General features: G+C 42.8%; 4 pseudogenes; all 4 read right to left on the bottom strand.

Annotated features, from left to right (window-relative positions):
* Window positions 1-6,024: 6,024 nt before the first annotated feature.
* On the bottom strand, window positions 6,025-6,141 carry LOC122334760 (annotated as a pseudogene).
* Window positions 6,142-7,521: 1,380 nt separating this feature from the next.
* LOC122334758 lies at window positions 7,522-7,630 on the bottom strand (annotated as a pseudogene).
* Window positions 7,631-10,521: 2,891 nt separating this feature from the next.
* Window positions 10,522-10,639, bottom strand: LOC122334761 (annotated as a pseudogene).
* Window positions 10,640-13,385: 2,746 nt separating this feature from the next.
* On the bottom strand, window positions 13,386-13,503 carry LOC122334762 (annotated as a pseudogene).
* Between the last annotated feature and the right edge of the window lie 4,922 nt (window positions 13,504-18,425).

Below are 18,425 nucleotides of genomic sequence, written 5' to 3'. Positions count from 1 at the left end.
TGATTCTGGCACTTCCGCTCTCTCTTCCATAGTTTTATATAGCTTCCATAAAATGGGCGCTAAAACCTCGATGAACGTCTTATAAAACTCGTGTGTTAACCCATCCGATCCTGGGCTTTTATTTGGTTTTGTTTGTTTTATTGCTTCTTTTATTTCTTCTATGCTTATTTCTCTATCACATATTTTTATCGCCTCTTTAACTTAGCACTCAACGTATCTAAAACTTCATCTACGCACTCTTGTTTTACACCTTTTTTCTTAAACAATCCCGCATAAAATGCCTCCACCACTCCTATTATTTCCACATAATCAGTTACCTTTACACCTTTTCCATTCTCCAATTCCATTATATGATTTCTCTTCTGCTTTCTTTTTTCTAGATTCAGAAAGAATTTTGTACTCCTCTCTCCCTCAACCGCATACTGTGCTCTACTTCTTACTTTTGCACCCTCACTTTTTTCTATTTCATACTCGTCCATTTCTGTTTTTATCTGACAATAACATTCTTTGCCGTACTCAGGATTACTTTCTTTTTTTTGCTTCTTTCTCCAATGCCTTTTTCAGTGCTTCTATTCTACTTTTCCTCATAAAGTCCCTTTGCTTTGAATACCTAATGCTTCTTCTTTTAATTTTTTCTTTCATTCCTTCCCACCACTCACACACATTTTCATCAAACAAAGGGTTTTCCATTTCATAACTTATGCATTTTCTAATATTTTCCTTATAAGCCTCTTTCAGTTAATATGGATGAATTCAAACACCACACTCCCCTCCTCTTTCTCCCAGATTTATACCTATCTTTTTACTTTTATAGCTGCATGATCACTTATGCCTAAAAACTGTATTTCACATTTTTAACATAATTTAATATTTCTTTAACTAAACAGAAATCTATCCTGCTTTGTTTTAAGCTTCCCATTACCATTTGCCTTCTAGAAAACTCTCTCTCAAATGGGTTTTCTTCTCTCCAAACATCTACCATTTCATCACTTTGCATCCACTCATTTAGATATTTCCTAGACACATCTGATTTAAAATTAGCAGTGCTTGAAGCATCTAATCTTGTGCACCACACATTGAAATCTCCAACCACTATACATTTTACCTGTACATAATGGCTTTGTTTCTTTAAAAGTTCCTTTCTTTCAGCCTCTACATTTGGTGCATATATATTTGTAGCCCTTTACCACTATACACTGCTTTGATAAGGGCCTGAGTTCGAAAAATACTATTTGATCCTGTTGAGTTGTCTTCTGGTGAAAGTCTAATATTACTTTAAAGCACAATTCAATTAAAGAGAAAAACACCACACTACGCACTTTTCAAGTGAGTGATTTCAAAAATGTATTATAATCCCATGTACAAAGGTTACGAATAGGTCTGAATATGATATAAGTGGGTTTTCACTAATAAAAGGAATCCAATACAAAAGGTAAGAAATACAAAAATAAAATATTCCACGAAATGGATTACTACAACCTGTTATCTGGCTTTGTTTCACTAAATAAGACTTCTGTTCTTCACCAGTTTGTTTTGTACACAATACGCTCTGATGTATCTTCTGCTCCTATGTCACTTAACCTTCTCTTACAACATGTAAATGTTCTTTTAGCATAACCTAACTGAGTTCCTATAGCATTTGCTTACATTCTTCAAACCAATATTAACAATTTGAATACTCTGGGTATAATACATGTTACAAACCTAATTTTAACAGTATACAAACAGATAAGATTAGAATATCACAGTGAAATACTACTTTAAGACCGGTCAGATAAACAACTGTATGGATCCACACTCACTCAGTCACACACACAATCACACAAAATGTCGCTGAAACCCACCCGTTGCAGGCCTGATTTGAAGGTAGCAGCGATCCTTACAAAAACAAAACTCTTCGCTCAGCCGAGCAATCAAAATAAAGTCTGTGTTACCTCAATGGTCCACGATGAAAAGAAAAGAGTTCAGATAGGTGCGAGTTGCTGCAATTCCTCCGCTGAAACACGACGTCCCACGGTGCCAGAGGACCTAATGAGCTCACGGTACTCACAGGGCTATCTGGTGAAGTCCTTGATCCATCTTCAATACACATCAACTACAATAAGCGTTCTGGCTCACTTTTCCTCGAATGGGCTTCTCAGAAAATAAAGTAATGCATCGAAAAACAGATCGCATGCCACAAAGCATCGGATCGAAGCATCACACACTACACAGGCCTACACGTGTGAGTCACTTAATAGTTACGATCGCTTTCACTTCTCTTCTATCTAGTAATACGAGTAGTACTTCTAGCTTACTGATAACGCTTGGTATCGATAGAAATATAAAGGGTTTTATATCTTAAAATCCTTGATTTCTCTGATATACTAACTGCGCCACTCGCCTCCGCTACTTGAACAAACACGGCAGTGCTTCTTCGGTGATGGAATACAGGTACACTTAAACTCTGAAGTTTTATAGTCTAAAACTCAGTTTCTGATAATGACTTGAAAATTATTCCTGGAAACGTTTAGGATTGTATGGTCTAAAATCCTCTGTTAACAGGAACTCTCTCTGTGTTCGCGTCTCTCGCGTCTCTCGCGTCTCTCGCTCACTCCTGCTTCAATCTCGCGTACTTTCTTAAGTCCTTTCCTTCTCTTCCCTGATTGGATGAAACGATCTGAAAACTCTCTATTTAACCAAGGTGATAACAGAGACACACTAACATGCTGTTAAGCACATGTTTGACCCAGTGCATTACAACCAAACTCCTGTTTACACAAGTCTCTTAAAGAAAAAATACACATTAAAGTAGATCCTTATACAGAAAATATTTTCTGTATTTAAGTAACTGGGTTATATATTTATCAATCTAAACAATTCATTACAAAACACAAATTCTATAACTAACAATCTCCCTTATCATCTTTATATATTTGCTTTACACATTTCAGTTTTTCTTTTTATCAAAATTGCAACACCACATGCTTTTTGAGTCCCGTGATTAACTAAAAATATCTTCTTCCCATAATTTTTAATATTTTCCATAATTCTCTGTCCAATGTGTCTCTTGTAAACAAATTATGTCTGCTTTCAACATACCAATCACCTTCTCAACCTTTTTGATTCTCTTAGTCCATTACTATTTAAGCATGCAATGTTCATTGTGCCCCACATAGCGAAAAATTGCAGTTAAAAGGGTTCTATAATGCATTTAAATATACTCAAAGTCTTACTTTTCCCCTATACTCCATCTCTTCTTTCTTCTTTCTTTCCCTCTGCATGATCTTCTCCTCACATGTGTCCATTTCTCTCCCTCCATTTGATTCTGGAGTCTCTTGCACCACATTCTTTCCCCTTCTCCACTGACCTTCTCCCTCACCTGAAACGCCATGCCTTGACTTTTGGCATTACTGCCTTCTTGGCCTCGCAATACCACTTTTGCTGTCTTCCTCTCTTCTTCAGTCCTCGGTCCTTTCTCTTCTCTCTCTCTCTCTCTGACCTGAGATCACGCCCTTTGGACAGGTCTCCTCCTCAGAGCCTCTCTGTTCTGCTGTGTCTTCTTTCTGCTCCCATTGTCTCTTCTCACCTCCTCCACGGCCACAGAATCTTCCCCCTCCTCATTCTCCTCTTCCTCTTCCACCTCATACAGATCCGTCCACTTCTCATCACTTCCCTCTTCTTCAATCTCCACCACAGTTTCGCACACACAAAATCCAGTTCCCATCTTGCACACGCTTGCAGATCCCTTCATTACATTCCCGTGCATAATGTCCTTGTTTGGCACACCTGAAACACTTGAAGCTCGGACAGTCTCTCACAACATGCCCAGGCTGAATGCACAAACGACACACTTTCACCTGTCTATCATGTATTACTCGAAAGTGCTCAGCACCTCCCACTGTGTCAAACTTTGTGGAATATGGCAACGATTTGACGGTGTCTGTGAACTTCACTTTCAAAAAATCTTGTTCCATCCACAGTTATATCAGTTCCTGGCCACATTCTCCTTTAATTCTTGAAACCGCCATCACTCCCATTTCGTCAGCTTTTTCAATATTTCATCGCCCTGGATATATGTGGGCAGACCCAGGAACGAAACCACCAACTCTGTGCTGCTTATTTCTCTCACCATGATTCTGCTCTTTTTATATTTTAGTCCATCCAGTAATTTCTCCTTTCCTTTCTCCTCCTGCATAGTCAGCTCATATTCTCTTGGCGTTTTATATCTGCATCCAATAACCACTCCACATTCTTCTTTTACTTTCTTCAACAATTCCATCATAGTAATTCTGTCATCTCCATCTATCACCACGTACAGTTAGATGCTTGTCATAATTTCTCTTACTTTGTTCGCCATCACTGACTGTCTCCTTCAAATTCTCTTGTCCAATCTGTTTTCCTTCTCCATGTTCTTTTTTCTGCATTTTCCACCTTCTCAGAAACAGAAATATTTATCCCCAAACAGCAAGAGCTGCCTGGGGATTAAAACAACTGTTCAAACAAAAATCCCTGCTTATTTGACGTAGTTTTCAAACAATAAAGTGTTCCAAGCTCTTCCAAACAATCAATCTCCACCTGTTCTCGCCACTGACTCACTCACTTCCTGAATTCCACTAGAGGGCGCTCAGGGTGGTATGGCCGTAAGCGAAAGCAGCCCGCGAATGCGAGCTATTTAAAGAAGGCACCGGCAGCAGGCCAAAGACGCACACCAGCTTTTCCACTCCACTCTTTTTCATGTCTTCTGCAACTCTTCGACATTGTCTGCCCGAGAGAAAAGGCGCCTTCACCGGCAAACTTGGCCGGAGCGCGGCGTTTACGCCGTCCCTCACCACGCCAAAACAACACGTCCATTTCCCTTCTTTTTCACGCCTTCGTCCCTACATCAATGCCTTCCTTCCTTAATAAATCAACTCACATTAATTCAGTTGGAAGATAAACATCGCTGACGCTGCGAGCCACACACTGAGTGCAAGTAAACGCAAGTCTATTTCTCACGATATCAAATTAATCAGGCACCTTTATTTACATTTCAACCATATCCTGTCAAAGCACTCAACGCTATACAATTCGGAGCACAGAGTGTCAGTAATGTACAACCACCACGATGAACACTCCATTTCCAGCTAAAGGCGATCAAAACACCCATCGACATGAACAAAGAAACGCTGCTCGAGCGATCACCTGGCAAACAAACTAAAACTTCTAAAGTTCTTTCACACTAACAAAAATTAAATAAAACCTTTGACACCTGTTTAGCAATCGTAAAAAACTAAATAAATCAATAAAAACACCCACTGACATGAATAAAGAAACACCGCTCGAGGATCACGTGTCAAACAAACTAAAAGTAAAAAAACTAAAAACTACAACAAGTAAAATGAAATAAAAACGGAATCAATTATTAAACAATGCAAACATAGACCAATTGAGTTCAACGAATCGTTGATCCTGAAGACATGGATCAGCATGTTCAGGTCGTTTGATTAGGTCAGAGCTGAAATTTACAGGAGAGTGGATGTGGTGGATCTTATTTGAGGATTCTGACGCAGGAAAAGGCAAATACGGATTTTGTAGTCAGGCACCCCGAGAGGAAACAAATGGGGGCCTAATGTCGAAGGACTTAAAGCGGCGTGCCTAGGATTTCTTTAAACGAATAAATAATTAGCTCTTCGGTTGATTCTTGAATTTCTTAAATCATTTGTTTATTTATTTATTTTTTCCCCGGTGCAGTTTGCATTCAAGCGGTTGGACTGACAAACAAGACTGGCAACCTCTCAAGTCGAAGAGAAGGGCCCGAGTTGCAAAGGAACGTGCAGCTCTAAAGAGGTCGCTGAAGAGAGAGAGAGAAGGTCTGTCTATCGCTCCCTGGAGGAGAAAGCAAGAATGACGACGTTGAGCTGTCCTCCGTCACAGCGACGAAGCAGAAAGGCGGCACAGAGAAGGGCAAAGCAAAGCAGCAGCAAATGTAAAAGGGTAAAGGAGCGAGCCAAAAGAGTCGGCCCCTGGAGAAGAGCGCTCGCTGACTGGTGAAGGAAAAGCAAAAGCTTACAGCACCTGGTATTCCCAGGCGGTCTCCCATCCAAGTACTAACCAGGCCCGCCCCTGCTTAGCTTCCGAGATCGGACGAGATCGGGCGTGCTCAGGTGGTATGGCTGTAGCGAAAGCAACCCGCGAATGCGAGCTATTTAAAGAAGGCACCGGCAGCAGGCCAAAGACGCACACCAGCTTTTCCACTCCACTCTTTTCATGTCTTCTGCAACTCTTCGACATTGTCTGCCCGAGAAAAGGCGCCCCACCGGCAAACTTGGCGAGCGCGCGCGTTTACGCTGTCCTCACCACGCCAAAACAACACGTCCATTTCCTTCTTTTTCACGCCTTCGTCCCTACATCAATTCCTTCCTTCCTTAATAAATCAACTCACTTTAATTCAGTTGGAAGACAAACATCGCTGACGCTGCGAGCCACACTGAGTGCAAGTAAACGCAAGTCTATTTTCAACGATATCAAATTAATCAGGCACCTTTATTTACATTTCAACCATATCCTGTCAAAGCACTCAACGCTATACAATTCGGAGCACAGAGTGTCAGTAATGTACAACCACCACGATGAACACTCCATTTCCAGCTAAAGGCGATCAAAACACCCATCGACATGAACAAAGAAACGCTGCTCGGAGCGAACACCTGGCAAACAAACTAAAACTTCTAAAAGTTCTTTCACACGAACAAAATTAAATAAAACCTTTGACACCTGTTTAGAAATCGTAAAAACTAAATAAATCAATAAAAACACCCACTGACATGAATAAAGAAACACCGCTCGAGTGATCACGTGTCAAACAAACTAAAAGTAAAAAAAAACTAAAAACTACAACAAGTAAAATGAAATAAAACGGAATCAATTATTAAACAATGCAAACATAGACCAATTGAGTTCAATGAATCGTTGATCCTGAAGACATGGATCAGCATGTTCAGGTCGTTGATTAGGTCAGAGCTGAAATTTACAGGAGAGTGGATGTGGTGGATCTTATTTGAGGATTCCTGACGCAGGAAAAGGCAAATACGGATTTTGTAGTCAGGCACCCGAGAGGAAACAAATGGGGGCCTAATGTCGAAGGACTTAAAGCGGCCGTGCCTAGGATTTATTTAAACGAATAAATAATTAGCTCTTTTGGTTGATTCTTGAATTTCTAAATCATTTGTTTATTTATTTATTTTTTTCCCGCAGTTTGTATCAAGCCGTTGGACTGACAAACAAGACTGGCAACCTCTCAAGTCGAAGAGAAGGGCCCGTTGCAAAGGAACGTGCAGCTCTAAAGAGGTCGCTGTAGAGAGAGAGAGAAGGTCTGTTATCGCTCCCTGGAGGAGAAAGCAAGAATGACGACGTTGAGCTGTCCTCCGTCACAGCGACGGGCAGAAAGGCGGCACAGAGAAGGGCAAAGCAAAGCAGCAGCAAATGTAAAAGGGTAAAGGAGCGAGCCAAAAGAGTCGGCCCCTGGAGAAGAGCGCTCGCTGACTGGTAAAGGAAAAGCAAAGCTTACAGCACCTGGTATTCCCAGGCGGTCTCCCATCCAAGTACTAACCAGGCCCGCCCCTGCTTAGCTTCCGAGATCGGGCGTGCTCAGGGTGGTATGGCCGTAAGCGAAAGCAACCCGCGAATGCGAGCTATTTAAAGAAGGCACCGGCAGCAGGCCAAAGACGCACACCAGCTTTTCCACTCCACTCTTTTCATGTCTTCTGCAACTCTTCGACATTGTCTGCCCGAGAAAAGGCGCCCCACTGGCAAACTTGGTTTTCGAGCGCGCTTACGCCGTCCCTCACCACGCCAAACAACACGTCCATTTCCCCTTCTTTTTCACGCCTTCGTCCCTACATCAATTCCTTCCTTCCTTAATAAATCAACTCACTTTAATTCAGTTGGAAGACAAACATCGCTGACGCTGCGAGCCACACTGAGTGCAAGTAAACGCAAGTCTATTTCTCAACGATATCAAATTAATCAGGCACCTTTATTTACATTTCAACCATATCCTGTCAAAGCACTCAACGCTATACACCTCGGAGCACAGAGTGTCAGTAATGTACAACCACCACGATGAACACTCCATTTCAGCTAAAGGCGATCAAAACACCCATCGACATGAACAAAGAAACGCTGCTCGAGGCGATCACCTGGCAAACAAACTAAAACTTCTAAAAAGTTCTTTTTACACTTAACAAAATTAAATAAAACCTTTGACACCTGTTTAGCAATCAGAAAAACTAAATAAATCAATAAAAACACCCACTGACATGAATAAAGAAACACCGTTCGGAGTGATCACGTGTCAAACAAACTAAAAGTAAAAAAACTAAAACTACAACAAGTAAAATGAAATAAAAACGAATCAATTATTAAACAATGCAAACATAGACCAATTGAGTTCAACGAATCGTTGATCCTGAAGACATGGATCAGCATGTTCAGGTCGTTTGATTAGGGTCAGAGCTGAAATTTACAGGAGAGTGGATGTGGTGGATCTTATTTGAGGATTCCTGACGCAGGAAAAGGCAAATACGGATTTTGTAGTCAGGCACCCCGAGAGGGAAACAAATGGGGGCCTAATGTCGGCGATTTAAAGCGGCCGTGTTTAGATTTCTTTAAACGAATAAATAATTAGCTCTTGGTTGATTCTTGAATTTCTTAAATCATTTGTTTATTTATTTATTTTTTCCCCGTGCAGTTTGCATTCAAGCGTTGGACTGACAAACAAGACTGGCAACCTCTCAAGTCAAGAGAAGGGCCCGAGTTGCAAAGGAACGTGCAGCTCTAAAGAGGTCGCTGAGAGAGAGAGAAGGTCTGTCTATCGCTTCCTGGAGGAGAAAGCAAGAATGACGACGTTGAGCTGTCCTCCGTCACAGCGACGTAAGCAGAAAGCAAGCACAGAGAAGGGCAAAGCAAAGCAGCAGCAAATGTAAAGGGTAAAGGAGCGAGCCAAAAGAGTCGGCCCCTGGAGAAGAGCGCCGCTGACTGGTGAAGGAAAAGCAAAGCTTACAGCACCTGGTATTCCCAGGCGGTCTCCCATCCAAGTACTAACCAGGCCCGCCCCTGCTTAGCTTCCTGAGATCAGGCGTGATCAGGCGTGCTCAGGTGGCTGTAAGTGTAAAGCAACCCGCGAATGCGAGCTATTTAAAGAAGGCACCGGCAGCAGGCCAAAGACGCACACCAGCTTTTCCACTCCACTTTTTCATGTCTTCTGCAACTCTTCGACATTGTCTGCCCGAGAAAAAGGCGCCCCACCGGCAAACTTGGCGGAGCGCGGCGTTTACGCCGTCCCCTCACCACGCCAAAACAACACGTCCATTTCCCCTTCTTTTTCACGCCTTCGTCCTACATCAATTCCTTCCTTCCTTAATAAATCAACTCACTTTAATTCAGTTGAAGACAAACATCGCTGACGCTATGAGCCACACTGAGTGCAAGTAAACGCAAGTCTATTTCTCAACGATATCAAATTAATCAGGCACCTTTATTTACATTTCAACCATATCCTGTCAAAGCACTCAACGCTATACAATTCGGAGCACAGAGTGTCAGTAATGTACAACCACCACGATGAACACTCCATTTCCAGCTAAAGGCGCATCAAAACACCCATCGACATGAACAAAGAAACGTCGCTCTGAGCGATCACCTGGCAAACAAACTAAAACTTCTAAAAGTTCTTTCACACGAACAAAATTAAATAAAACCTTTGACACCTGTTTAGCAATCGTAAAACTAAATAAATCAATAAAAACACCCACTGACATGAATAAAGAAACACCGCTCGGAGTGATCACGTGTCAAACAAACTAAAAGTAAAAAAAAAAAAAACTAAAAACTACAAATAAGTAAAATGAAATAAAAACGGAATCAATTATTAAACAATGCAAACATAGACCAATTGAGTTCAACGAATCGTTGATCCTGAAGACATGGATCAGCATGTTCAGGTCGTTTGATTAGGTCAGAGCTGAAATTTACAGGGAGAGTGGATGTGGTGGATCTTATTTGAGGATTCCTGACGCAGGAAAAGGCAAATACGGATTTTGTAGTCAGGCACCCCGAGAGGAAACAAATGGGGCCTAATGTCGAAGGACTTAAAGCGGCCGTGTTTAGGATTTTTTAAACTAATAAATAATTAGCTCTTCGGTTGATTCTTGAATTTCTAAATCATTTGTTTATTTATTTATTTTTCCTCGTGCAGTTTGGTATTCAAGCGTTGACTGACAAACAAGACTGGCAACCTCTCAAGTCGAAGAGAAGGGCCCGAGTTGCAAAAGAACGTGCAGCTCTAAAGAGGTCGCTGAAGAGAGAGAGAAGGTCTGTCTATCGCTCCTGGAGGAGAAAGCAAGAATGACGACGTTGAGCTGTCCTCCGTCACAGCGACGAAGCAGAAAGGCGGCACAGAGAAGGGCAAAGCAAAGCAGCAGCAAATGTAAAGGGTAAAGGAGCGAGCCAAAAGAGTCGCCCCTGGAGAAGAGCGCTCGCTGACTGGTGAAGGAAAAGCTAAAAACACAGCACCTGGTATTCCCAGGCGGTCTCCCATCCAAGTACTAACCAGGCCCGCCCCTGCTTAGCTTCCAAGATCAGACGAGATCGGGCGTGCTCAGGTGGTATGGCCGTAAGCGAAAGCAGCCCGCGAATGCGAGCTATTTAAAGAAGGCACCGGCAGCAGGCCAAAGACGCACACCAGCTTTTCCACTCCACTCTTTCATGTCTTCTGCAACTCTTCGACAATGTCTGCCTGAGAAAAAAGGCGCCCCACTGGCAAACTTGTCAGAGAGCATGGCGTTTACGCCGCCCTCACCACGCCAAAACAACACGTCCATTTCCTCTTCTTTTCACGCCTTCGTCCCTACATCAATGCCTTCCTTCCTTAATAAATCAACTCACATTAATTCAGTTGAAGATAAACATCGCTGACGCTGCGAGCCACACTGAGTGCAAGTAAACGCAAGTCTATTTCTCAACGATATCAAATTAATCAGGCACCTTTATTTACATTTCAACCATATCCTGTCAAAGCACTCAACGCTATACACCCGGAGCACAGAATGTCAATAATGTACAACCACCACGATGAACACTCCATTTCAGCCAAAGGCGATCAAAACACCCATCGACATGAACAAAGAAACGCTGCTCGAGCGATCACCTGGCAAACAAACTAAAACTTCTAAAAGTTCTTTCACACGAACAAAATTAAATAAAACCTTTGACACCTGTTTAGCAATCGTGAAACTAAATAAATCAATAAAAACACCCACTGACATGAATAAAGAAACACCGCTCGAGTGATCACGTGTCAAACAAACTAAAAGTAAAAAAAAAAAAAAACTACAACAAGTAAAATGAAATAAAACGGAATCAATTATTAAACAATGCAAACATAGACCAATTGAGTTCAACGAATCGCTGATCCTGAAGACATGGATCAGCATGTTCAGGTCGCTTGATTAGGGTCAGAGCTGAAATTTACAGGAGAGTGGATGTGGTGGATCTTATTTGAGGATTCTGACGAGGAAAAGGCAAATACGGATTTTGTAGTCAGGCACCCCGAGAGGAAATAAATGGGGCCTAATGTCGTAAGGACTTAAAGCGCAGGAAAATCAGACCATACTTATCAGAACACGCTACACAGATCCTCGGCCCAGGCACTAGTCCTGAGCAGACTGGATTACTGCAACGCCTCTCCTTGCTGGCCTCCCAGCTTCTACAACCAGACCTCTTCAGATGGTCCAGAATGCAGCGGCTAGGGTGGTCTTCAACGGTAACCAAGGAGGGCCCCACGCTACACCCCTCTCTTCATTAGTTTACACTGGCTTCCTAGAGATGCCCGCATCAAATTCAAATCCCTGATGCTGGCCTACAGGACAATCACAGGCTCCGCCTCCCTCAGACTTACACTCACTAATTGAATCATATGTTCCTCTCCAGGTGCCTACGCTCTGCAAACGAAAGGCGCCTTGCAGTGCCTTCACAAAAAAGGTGCAAAATCACTTTGCGCACCTTCACCTGGTCTGTTCCTCGCTGGTGGAACGATCTGCCCATTACCACTAGGGCAGCAGAGTCACTAGCAGTCTTCAAAACCAACTCAAAACTCATCTTTTTCGCTTTGCACTTGACCCAACATTGATAGCACTCTCTTCTTCTTCTTCTTCTTCTCCTGCTCCTTCCTATCCTTTTATTGTTTAAAAAAAAAAAAAAAAAAAAAAAAAAAAAGCCTTGTGTCTGCGTTAGGTAAGACAAGACCCCACTCAAGAGCACTTATGCACTACTGCCCTTTGCTGATATTAATTTGTTTCGATATGCCTACTCTCATTTGTACGTCGCTTGATAAAGGCGCTGCTAAATGACTAAATGTAAATGTAAATGCAAAGCACTCAACGCTTATACAATTGGAGCACAGAGTGTCAGTAATGTACAACCACCACGATGAACACTCCATTTCCAGCTAAAGGCGATCAAAACACCCATCGACATGAACAAAGAAACGTCGCTCGAGCGATCACCTGGCAAACAAACTAAAACTTCAAAAGTTCTTTCACACGAACAAAATTAAATAAAACCTTTGACACCTGTTTAGCAATCGTAAAACTAAATAAATCAATAAAAACACCCACTGACATGAATAAAGAAACACCGCTCGAGTGATCACGTGTCAAAACAAACTAAAAGTAAAAAAAACCTAAAAACTACAACAAGTAAAATGAAATAAAAACGGAATCAATTATTAAACAATGCAAACATAGACCAATTGAGTTCAACGACCGTTGATCCTGAAGACATGGATCAGCATGTTCAGGTCGCTTTGATTAGGGTCAGAGCTGAAATTTACAGGAGAGTGGATGTGGTGGATCTTATTTTGAGGATTCTGACGCAGGAAAAGGCAAATACGGATTTTGTAGTCAGGCACCCCAGAGGAAACAAATGGGGGCCTAATGTCGAAGGACTTAAAGCGTCGTGTTTGTGGATTTCTTTAAACGAATAAATAATTAGCTCTTCGTTGATTCTTGAATTTCTTAAATCATTTGTTTATTTATTTATTTTTTCCCGGTGCAGTTTGTATTCAAGCGTTGGATTGACAAACAAGACTGGCAACCTCTCAAGTCGAAGAGAAGGGCCCGAAGTTGCAAAGGAACGTGCAGCTCTAAAGAGGTCGCTGAAGAGAGAGAGAGGGTCTGTCTATCGCCTCCTGGAGGAGAAAGCAAGAATGACGACGTTGAGCTGTCCTCCGTCACAGCATTTACGGCAGAAAGGCGGCACAGAGAAGGGCAAAGCAAAGCAGCAGCAAATGTAAAAGGGTAAAGGAGCGAGCCAAAAGAGTCGGCCCCTGGAGAAGAGCGCTCGCTGACTGGTGAAGGAAAAGCAAAAGCTTACAGCACCTGGTATTCCCAGGCGGTCTCCCATCCAAGTACTAACCAGGCCCGCCCCTGCTTAGCTTCCTGAGATCAGACGAGATCGGGCGTGCTCAGGTGGTATGGCCGTAGCGAAAGCAGCTCCGCGAATGCGAGCTATTTAAAGAAGGCACCGGCAGCAGGCCAAAGACGCACACCAGCTTTTCCACTCCACTCTTTTCATGTCTTCGCAACTCTTCGACAATGTCTGCCCGAGAAAAAGGCGCCCACCGGCAAACTTGGCTGGAGCATGGCGTTTACGCCGCCCTCACCACGCCAAAACAACACGTCCATTTCCTTCTTTTTTTCACGCCTTCGTCCCTACATCAATGCCTTCCTTCCTAATAAATCAACTACATTAATTCAGTTGAAGATAAACATCGCTGACGCCGCGTGAGCCACACTGGAGTGCAAGTAAACGCAAGTCTATTTTCTCAACGATATCAAATTAATCAGGCACCTTTATTTACATTTCAACCATATCCTGTCAAAGCACTCAACGCTATACAATTCGGAGCACAGAATGTCAATAATGTACAACCACCACGATGAACACTCCATTTCCAGCTAAAGGCGATCAAAACACCCATCGATATGAACAAAGAAACGCTGCTCGAGCGATCACCTGGCAAACAAACTAAAACTTCTAAAAGTTCTTTCACACGAACAAAATTAAATAAAACCTTTGACACTCCGTTTAGCAATCGTGAAAAACTAAATAAATCAATAAAAACACCCACTGACATGAATAAAGAAACACCGCTCGGAGTGATCACGTGTCAAACAAACTAAAAGTAAAAAAACAAAACTACAACAAGTAAAATGAAATAAAAACGAATCAATTATTAAACAATGCAAACATAGACCAATTGAGTTCAACGAATCGTTGATCCTGAAGACATGGATCAGCATGTTCAGGTCGTTTGATTAGGTCAGAGCTGAAATTTACAGAGAGTGGATGTGGTGGATCTTATTTGAGGATTCCTGACGCAGGAAAAGGCAAATACGGATTTTGTAGTCAGGCACCCGTAGAGGAAACAAATGGGGGGCCTAATGTCGACTTAAAGCGCAGGAAAATCAGACCATACTTATCAGAACACGCCACACAGATCCTCGCCCAGGCACTAGTCCTGGAGCAGACTGGATTACTGCAACGCCTCCTTGTTGGCCTCCCAGCCTCTGGCAACCAGACCTCTCTCAGATGGTCCAGAATGCAGCGGCTAGGTGGTCTTCTTGAACTAACCAAGGAGGGCCCACGTCACACCCTCTTCATTAGTTTACACTGGCTTTCCTATAGATGCCCGATCAAATTCAAATCCCTGATGCTGGCCTACAGGACAATCACAGGCTCCGCCTCCTCGCACTTACACTCACTAATTGAATCATATGTTCCTCCAGGTGCCTACGCTCTGCAAACGAAAGGCGCCTCTTGCAGTGCCTTTCACACAAAAAGGTGCAAAATCACTCTTGCAAGACCTTCACCTGGTCTGTTCCTCGCTGGTGGAACGATCTGCCCATTACCACTAGGGCAGCAGAGTCACTAGCAGTCTTCAAAACCAACTCAAAACTCATCTTTTCGTTTGCACTTGACCCAACATTGATAGCACTCTCTTCTTCTTCTTCTTCTCCTGCTCCTTCCTATCCTTTTATTGTTTAAAAAAAAAAAAAAAAAAAAAAAAAAAAAGCCTTGTGTCTCATGCTAGGGTAAGACAAGACCCCACTCAAGAGCACTTATGCACTACTGCCCTTTGCTGATATTAATTTGCTTTATATGCCTACCTCATTTGTACGTCGCTTGGATAAAGGCGTCTGCTAAATGACTAAATGTAAATGTAAATGCAAAGCACTCAACGCTTATACAATTCGGAGTACAGAGTGTCAGTAATGCACAACCACCACACGATGAACACTCCATTTCCAGCCAAAGGCGATCAAAACACCCATCGACATGAACAAAGAAACGCTGCTCGAGCGAGGATTACCTGGCAAACAAACTAAAAACTTCGGTGTTCTTTCACAGATTAATAAAATTAACAAACCTGACACTTGTCGAAATCTAAAATCAATTTAAATCAATAAAAAACACCCACTGACATGAATAAAGAAAGCATCTGCCGGAGATCGCCATAAACAAACTAAAAGTAAAAAACTAAAACGCAGCTGGCAAATGAAATAAAACGGAATCAATTATTAAACAATGCAAACAGACCAATTCTGAGTTCAACGAATCGTTGATTCAAAGATATGGATCAGCATGTTCAGGTCGCTGATTAGGCTTCAGAGCTGAAATTTACAGGAGAGGGATGTGGTGAATCTTATTTGAGGATTCCTGACGAGGAAAAGGTATACTGATTTTGTGAAGAAATTGTAGAGGAATGGGTCAAATGTCACACAGACTTAAAGCGGTCGTGTCAGATTTCAAACTAGGGGTGGAGGAAATCATTTGTTTATTTATTTATTTTTCCCCGGTGCAGTTTGCATTCAAGCGGTTAGACTGACAAACAAGACTGCAACCTCTCAAGTCAAGAGAAGGGCCTGAGCCAGAAGGAAATGTGCAGTCAGAAGAGGTCGCTGTAGAGAGAGAGAGAAGGTCTGGTCTATCGCCTGAGGAGAAAGTGGCGACAATGACGACGTTTGAGTCATCCTCCTCCGTCACAGCGACGCCAGAAAAAGGCGTACAGGGGAAGGCGTACAAAGCAGCAATAAAGGGTAAAGGAGCGAGCCAAAGAGTCGCCCCGAGAAGAGCAGCCGACTGGTATGAAAAGGTTACAGCACCTGGTATTCCCAGGCGGTTCATCCAAGTACTAACGCAGGCCCGCCTCTGCTTAGCTTCCGATCGGACGATCGGGCGTAGTTTCAGGTGGTGGCGGCTGCAGCTGAAGTAGCCCGCGAAAGCAGCTCATAAAGCAGCCCGAATGCGAAGCATGTAAAGAAGGCACCGGCAGTGGTGCCAAAGACGCACACCAGCTTTTCTCCACTTCCACTTTTCTGGCGTTCTCTGCAACCTTCGGCATTGTTTGCCCAGAAAGGGCGCCCATCGCAAACTTGTCGGATGCCGGGCGCACGCCCGGCCCTCAACACGCCAAAACAAACACGCCTCATTTCTTTTCACGCTTCGCCCCTACATCAATGCCTTCCTTCCTAATAACCACCACCACCCAGCTGAAGACAAACATCGCTGACGGCGAGCCACTTGAGTGCAAAGAACGTCTATTTCTATCTATACAAATTAACTGTACCTTTATTTACATTTCAAACGATATCCTCCAAAGCACTCAATCAATATATAACTCCGGAAGGCTAGAGGCCGTGTACGCTAAACCACCATTGATGAACACTCCATTTCTGCTTAAAGACATCAAAACAACGACTTATTACGAAAATAAAGAAACGCCGTTCGAGCACTACCTGGCAAACAAACTAAACTTCTAAAAGTTCTTTCACTAATGAACAAAATTAAATAAAACCTTTGACACCCGTTTAGCAATCGTGAAAAACTAAATAAATCAACAAAAACATCACTGACATGAATAAAGAAACACCGCTCGAGGATCACGTGTCAAACAAACTAAAAGTGAGCAAAAACGAAATTGTTACATAAAATAAATAAAACGGAATTCAATTATTAAACAATGCAAAACATAGACCAATTGAGTTCAACGACCTGCTGAACTTCTAAGACATGGATCAGCATGTTCAGTCGTTTGATTAGGGCCGGAGCTGGAAAATTTACAGGAGTGGATGTAGATCTGATTGAGGATTCTGATGAGTGGAGCAAGGCGCAAATACGGATTTTGTAGTCAGGCACCCCGAGAGGAAAATAAATGGGGCCTAATGTCAAGGACTTAAAGCGGCAGGAAAATCAGATCGCCATACTGATTTGTAGAAACATGCCGTACAGATCCTCGTCCAGGCATCAGTCCTGAGCAGACTGATTGCCGCAACGCCTCTGCTACCTCCCAGCCTCTACAACCAGACCTCTTCAGATGATCCGGCACGCAGCGGCTAGGGTGGCTCCTGCACCAATCCAAGGAGGGGGCCCACGCCACACCTCTCTCTGCCATTTACACTGGCTTCCTATAGATGCCTGCATCAAATCAAACTCTGATGCTGGCTCACAGGATAACCACGAGGCCCCGCCTCCTCTCAGATTACACTCACTAATTGGAATCATATGTTCCCCTCCAGCCCACGCCTGCAACAAAGGCGCCTTGCAGTGCTCTTCACAAAGGCAAATTACCTGGCAAGACTTTCACCTGGGTCTGTTCCTCGCTGGTGGAACGATCTGCCCATTACCACTAGGGCAGCAGAGAGTCACTAGCATCTTCAAGAAACAACCTGCACCATCTTTTGCCGCTTGCACTTGACCCAACATTGATAGCACTCTTCTTCTTTCCTCTCCTGCTCCTTCCTTTATCCTTTTATTATTGTTTAAAAAAAAAAAAAAAAAAAAAGCCTTGTGTCTATAAGTAGGTAAGACAAGACCCCAATTACAGAGGCACTTATGTGCACTACTGCCCTTTGCTGATATTAATTTGTTTTATATGCTCACCATTTGCACGCGCTGATAAAGGCGTCATGAATGACTGAAATGTAACAAATGCAAAGGCACCTAACGCCTTGAGAGCACTGAGCACAGAGTGTCAGTAATGTACAACCACCACAGATTTAACACTCCATTTCCAGCCAAAGGCGAACAAAACACCCATCGATATGACAAAGAAACGCTGCTCGAGCGTAGACTACTGGCAAATAAACTGAAACTTAAAAAGTCTTCACACGAACAAAATTAACAAACCTGACACCTGTTTAGCAATCGTGAAAACTAACAATCAAATAAAAACACCACCATATGGAATAAAGAAACACCGCTCGAGGATCACGTGTCAAAACAAACTAAGCAAACCTAAAACTACAACAAGTAAAATGAAATAAAACGAATCAATTATTAAACAATGCAACATAGACCAATTGAGTTCAACGATCGTTGATCCTGGAACATATGGATCAGCATGT

This window comes from Puntigrus tetrazona, unplaced genomic scaffold, assembly GCF_018831695.1.
Source record: "Puntigrus tetrazona isolate hp1 unplaced genomic scaffold, ASM1883169v1 S000000642, whole genome shotgun sequence".
NCBI lineage: Eukaryota > Metazoa > Chordata > Actinopteri > Cypriniformes > Cyprinidae > Puntigrus > Puntigrus tetrazona.
This window is presented reverse-complemented; position numbering and strand designations above follow the sequence as displayed.